We start from the raw sequence: 6,148 nt of genomic DNA, 5'->3' as shown, positions 1-6,148 counted from the left end.
AGTGAGAAAGCCCACCCTCGCTCAGCTCATGCAGCACATGTGACGGTTTGTGTTAAATTACGATAATTTTAAAGCAACAGTTTGATACGTCGTCATTTCCCATCTGGCAACGCTGCCTCTGTGTTTCCTTTCAGCCCTCAACTGCCCTAAAAGCTGAGGGCTGGATGGTGTCACTGCTCTTTTGGGGCTCATTAAGTCAAGCTGAAACGTGTAAATGTACAGTGATGTAAAACCGCGCTCACGCGAACAGCTCTGAAATGACTGAGATCATTGTTTTGAAGTGACACTTGTCCACTTTGGTCTCATTACCTCTCAGATTAGCTTTCAGCTCCGTAAACTCGTCAGATTTAAACTCTAATTCTCCTAAATGAGGTTTCTCAAAGAGCTATCTACAACAGGTAAGATATTTATTGTTCATAATTTTTCCATTGAGCTTTATCAGATAAATTAGTGTCTGTAAACAAGCAGCAGCCTCACAGGATCCCTTCTGTATGAAAAAAACCAAACTGAGTGATATTTTACACTTCACCAAGTTTAAAGCCTTCGCACCATGAAGCTCATTGAACGATGTTTCACATTTAATCACATCCATGTGTTACAACACATTTTTCTCACCTTCTAACACAGACACTTTAATGTTCCGACACATGGAAAGCGCATTGATTAATCTGCTTACCCCGGTGTCTGGATAGGTGGTCCAGCCCAGCTCCGAGGTCGCCTCGGTTGTGTCCAGCAGCATCACTGCGAGGTGAAGAAGCAGAGAAAACAGAGACGAGAGATGAGAAACAACAACAACAAAAAACAGACTCGACGTGCACGGCTTTCTGTTCGATTCTCCACAGTGCCACTGACAAACAGTGCGAGAGCTGAAAACAGCGAGGAAGCTGAGAAACAGAATGTGTCATCAGAAGATATTTTCTGGAGGAGCTGAAGTTGAGGTTTTAAGTATTCTTCTTTAGGGGGATTTTACATTTACCAGATTTTTCTTTTGGTGGAAAAGTTGGAAGTTATCTGTGGAACAGGAGCAGATTTCATCTAAAATTCTGTTAGATATTTACCCCCCCCCCCCCCCACTTACTGGCATTAAAATTAGGCCAAGCTCCAGCTGTGTGCATCTGTCACAGCTGATATCTGATTCTGAGCGATGATGTTCGTCTCCACAACGTTCTGGGCTTTAGAATTAAACTGACTGACCCGATGGAGCAGCGTGATTAAAGGACACATTTTTGAGCTTCTAAAGGTCACGGCACCTACGGTTTTACAACCCTAATCCCCCCCTCCCCCCACCCCAAAAAAATAATGTCTGGACGTGTAAAGTATGAATACAAACAGAATGCAATGATTTTCAAATCTTGGAAAGACCCCATGAAGAATCCCCTCCTCTCTTATCAACAGTGTGTAAGCATCCAGGAGCTGAAGAAGTGAAGTGTGCACCTCTTTAGGCTGCGGCTGGGACACAGCTAACCACCGTTAGCTTATAGCTGCTAATGTGTGATTCTGTGATTAACAGGAAGCCTCTGGAAACACGAAGTGGTGAAAAATCGAGGGAGAATCTTTTATAAATAGAGTTAAATAATCATACTTTGTAAAAATATTAGTTACAAAAACTAATTTCAAAGCCACCATCTCCTGAATCAGCTGAAGGTTTGGATGTATAACGGAGAAAACAGCACAAAGTATAAGTATCATCCAGGTACAATATCCAATAATGGTCAATCAGGTCATATGGACAGTTTATTTTTTGTGGAAAGACGTTTCGCCCTCTATCCAGAGGGCTTCATCAGTCTGAGGAGTCCCAAGTAAACTATTTTCCCCACTAAGCAGTACACTCCTTTAGTGGACCAACCAGTTTGCTGGTGATAAGATGGTTTCTGGGGGCTGTCCAGCTCCCCCTCGACTGGTTGGTCCACTAAAGGAGTGTACTGCTTAGTGAGGAAAATAGTTTACTTGGGGATCCTCAGACTGATGAAGCCCTCCTGATAGAGGGCGAAACTTCTTTCCCAAAAAAAGAAACTGTCCAGATGACCTGACTGACCATCATTGTATTCTCTGTTCTCTTTTTCTTCCTCTTATGCTTCTTATAGTTTTGAGTTACTTTTTAGCTAACATTTTGCTCCTTTTACCTTTTGGCTTAAGTTCAGCCACTTTTAGATTTTACCTACTATTCTGCTCCTTTTTAGCTAACATTTAGCTATTTGTAACTTTTAACTACTATTCTGCTCATTTTTGCTACCACTCCAATCCTTTAAAATTTTTAGCTGTTCCTTTGCTCATTTTAGCTTTAACTACCGTACTATTCCACTCGTTTCATTTTTTTAGCTATTGTTTGCTCCTTTTAAAGCCCTTTTAGCTAGCATTTAGCTATTTTGATCAATTTAGCTTTTTTTTTTTTTAGCTTCTGCACTTCTGCACTTTTTGGCTTTTAGCTTTTGGTTCAAGGTTCTTTATTGTCATTCGCATTACACGTGGTACATGAGGTGGAATGAAATTGTGTACTCAAGATCCCAGTTACACCCAAAAATAGCAAAAATATAAAGTATAAAAAGAAACAGAATATAAGGATCTAAGATATAATCTAAACACTAATAATGTAAAGTAATACATTTTTTTTCAATTCAATTTAACCTTTATTTAAACAGATAAGTCACAATGAGCCTGGAAGACTCATTTACAAGCGAGACCTGTTTGGACAGACAATAAAAAATGGAAAAAAGATGACACATAGGGTTTGGAGACAAAAACAATTCCTAACACGCTTTTAATTTTTGGTTAATCTTCTTTTGTTACTTAGATAAGTCTTGATTTTTTTTTTTTTCACGGTGCACAAAATGCTTTCAGCTGATGAGAGTTCTGGACTGTAGGCGGGTCAGTTCAGCACCTGGACTCTTCCACCCTGAAGCCATGCTGCTGGAATGGATGCACTCTGCTGTTTGCTGGAATATGCAAGGCCTTCCTTGAAATTCTAAATCCTCTATGTGCTGATCTGCATTGATTTCCAAAAGCAGCTACAGACACTAATGCACCCCTATACCATTAGCGAGGCAGTACTTTATAAACTGTGCGTTGATAACAGATGTTCCCTCTGTAGTACAAAGGATGTGGAAGTTTTAAAATTTGACGTGTCTGACAACTTAAGAGTTTTCTGCTTTGCCTCAGTCTTTGGGTTTTGGTCCAGAGAATCATTTCTGGATATTTTTCACCTTTGGCTTCTTCTTTGCATGATAGAGCTTTAGCCTGCATTAGTTGCTGGCACGCTGAGCTGTGTTTACTGACATTGAATAATGGAAGTGCTCTGAGCCCACGCGGTGACGTTCAGAACAGAATCAGACCTGTTTTTAATGCAGTGGCCCCTGAGGGCCCAGAGATCATGAACGTCTAGTTGACTTTCCCTCTTGTCCTTTGAGCTCAGACATCCTTGAAATCTTTTGATGATATTTTAAACTGTAGATAATTAGAGCGTTAAAGACGTTCATTTTCTTTATATATTTTTGAGGAGCATTATTTTGAAATTGTTGGTATTTTTAGATGCAGTTTATCACTAAACCTCTGCCCATCTTTACTTCTGAGGGATTCAGCCTCTGCTCTTTTTATATCCAGTCCTCTTTTTGACCTGTTGCAAATTATTCTAATTAGTTGCCAAATGCTCCTCCAGCTGTTTCCACACTTGTACAACCTTTTCTTGGCCCTGTCCTTTTACGTTGCTGCCATAAAAATCTAAATTACCTTTATTTCCCCAAAATTTGTACAATTCCTTTAAACATTTGATATGTTTCCTGTGCTCCATTGTGTATAAAATAATATTCCACATTAGTGTGTGTTTGTTTTTCAGAGTATGGGTTGAAGAAAGATGTAGATTTGAAGAAATCCTTCTTTTGTTTGATCGATATGATCAGTGTTCCAGCTTTGCAGCAGATATATTGGCTTGTTTCCTCTGAACCGAGAACGTAAAAATAGAAATAAAGCCAAACACGTTTATGCTGGAGTGTGTTTTTCCTTTAATTTGCTTTTGGGTTTTGAGTGCTTTAAAAAAAAAAACTGCTGGCAACGAAGCACACACACAGAGAAAGCGACTTTATGTTAAGTGCTGCATGCTGACACATGGCAGCTTCCCACACGGAGCTGAAGGCCCTTGAATTTTCCATTAGTGTTTCTGAACCGTGGTTGCTGCTCTTCTTTTAGTCTGGCACAGTCTGGACCGCCGACTGAATGCACGCCAAAGTTTGCCGTGCACTCGGAGACGGCGAAGGCATCAGACGTCAGGTCTGGGTGCCTGCGCAGACGGAGTTAATGGAGGGAAAGCATACACAGCACTAATCACCCAAAGAGCTGGGGACCCATTTGCACCGACATGCCGCTGTGAGAGGGAGGAGCCATCGTTTTCTTTATAAATGAATAATTCCTCTCATTGTTGTGATACTTCTAGGCTTTCATTCCCATGTAATGCCACTCAGCTGCCTTGCTTTGCTTCCAGACAACCAGACAAAGACAGCAGAATTATTCCTGCTCAGCAAACACCGAGATTCAAGAATCCCGTACAAACAAGAGTGACCTGCAGGGAAACGTAGTTCAGACATGCACTGATTTCTGCTTCCTGTCTTAAGGAGTCAAATAAACAAAATGCACACGATAGCTCTTGTATCGTTTTGACACGAGATCGCCTCCACCTCTCTGCTCTCCGGCTGTTCTGTAAGCAGTTTATTTATTTATTTATTTATTTTCAGGATTATGCTCACAGATGGATAACCCGCAAATCTGTCCTCCAAGCCTTCATTCCTCCAGTCAGTCTGTCTGTTTTCACCCACTGCCTTGTCTTTATGTCAATCTCATTACAGGCGCACATTTTCCATGGACGTCCTCCAGGATTTGGGCTGATAGGAATCGTATCGGGACAAGAATACAAATGGACTGTGACATCTTAGGTTTATGCAGCCACGGGCTTCAGAACGATTCATTTTGTGTGTGTAGTGGGGAGTGGAATTGCAAACGCAACCAGGATCAAATCAGCTGCCCTGAGAAGTCTAAACACACTAAACCAGGATTTAAAACGCAGCACTGTTTTAAACTGCGGATGTTGAAGCTGTTTATGTGATGAAAGGCAAGTCCTGCTGCCCAAAGACACAGGCAGACAATGTTTTGACCTGGTGGTAGTAGCTGAGAGTCATTCCCAACTCATGCTCTGAGCATATCTCATCATATTGTGCATGTTAATTTCAAAGTTGGACCAAAACAGCTGCAGCTTCATCAGTTCTCATCACAAAATGATCATAGTTTCAAACTCTGGCATAAAAGGTGGCGGGCGACTTTTGCTGGGTCTTTAAGTATAAAAGCATCAGGCTGTGTAGAGAGTAAGTTAGGACTACAGATAAACATGTCGTGCATGAACCAGATACGTTCACGGATCACGCTCTGTGACCTTATTAAGTATTATCCTTTTTACATCAGCTAAAACGCACACGAGTAGCTGAAATGTGTCATTCCAGATTCCTTCAGCCCTTCTCCTCAGGCACAGTCATGCATAAAAAAAAAGACTTAAACAATTTTGACATTAATATTTATACCACCCCCCCCCCCCCCCCCCCCCGCTACCATTTAATTTCTTAAGGGGACCGAAGTCGTCTTGTCACGTCTGCTCGTTTTCCCCCGGCTTCATCTGTACAGGAGGATTACAAGGAGGGGCGCTCATGCACGTCTCATTGTGTGACTTTAAGCACGCTGAATAATTCACCCTGACATGCTCAGTTAAGTGCTGCACACCTTTAAGAGATCAGTTCAAGCTGCGGGAGGTGTGTGTGTGTGCGTGTGTGTGTGTGGGGGGGGGGGGGGGGGTCATGGCCCTCCTGCATCTGAGAGACCATCGTGCACAGAAAGAAGGGAGACATTTAGTGGCAGGTAAACATGGCGGTAAAAGCTCCTTTATTTAACTCGTCCCACCGCAGCGTCTCTGCCATCTGAGAGCTGAAACACTCAAAGTTTGTCCCCTCGAGTTTGAACGAGTGCTGAGTCGGCGATACGTGTATGAACCTGAGTGCCTGACTGGATGCACGGCGGCTTTCTCCTCGCTTTGCCCCTCTCCGCTCGATTAACTTCTCCACCTCTCGTCCGCCCCATACGCTTCTTAAATGGGTGTATTCTTTATCCAAAAAAGTGA

The sequence above is a fragment of the Nematolebias whitei genome, chromosome 5 (genome assembly GCF_014905685.2).
Source record: "Nematolebias whitei isolate Nwh7 chromosome 5, NemWhi1, whole genome shotgun sequence".
NCBI classification, from domain to species: Eukaryota; Metazoa; Chordata; class Actinopteri; order Cyprinodontiformes; family Rivulidae; genus Nematolebias; species Nematolebias whitei.
The sequence above is the reverse complement of the archived record's forward strand: the minus strand, read 5'-3'. Positions refer to the sequence as shown.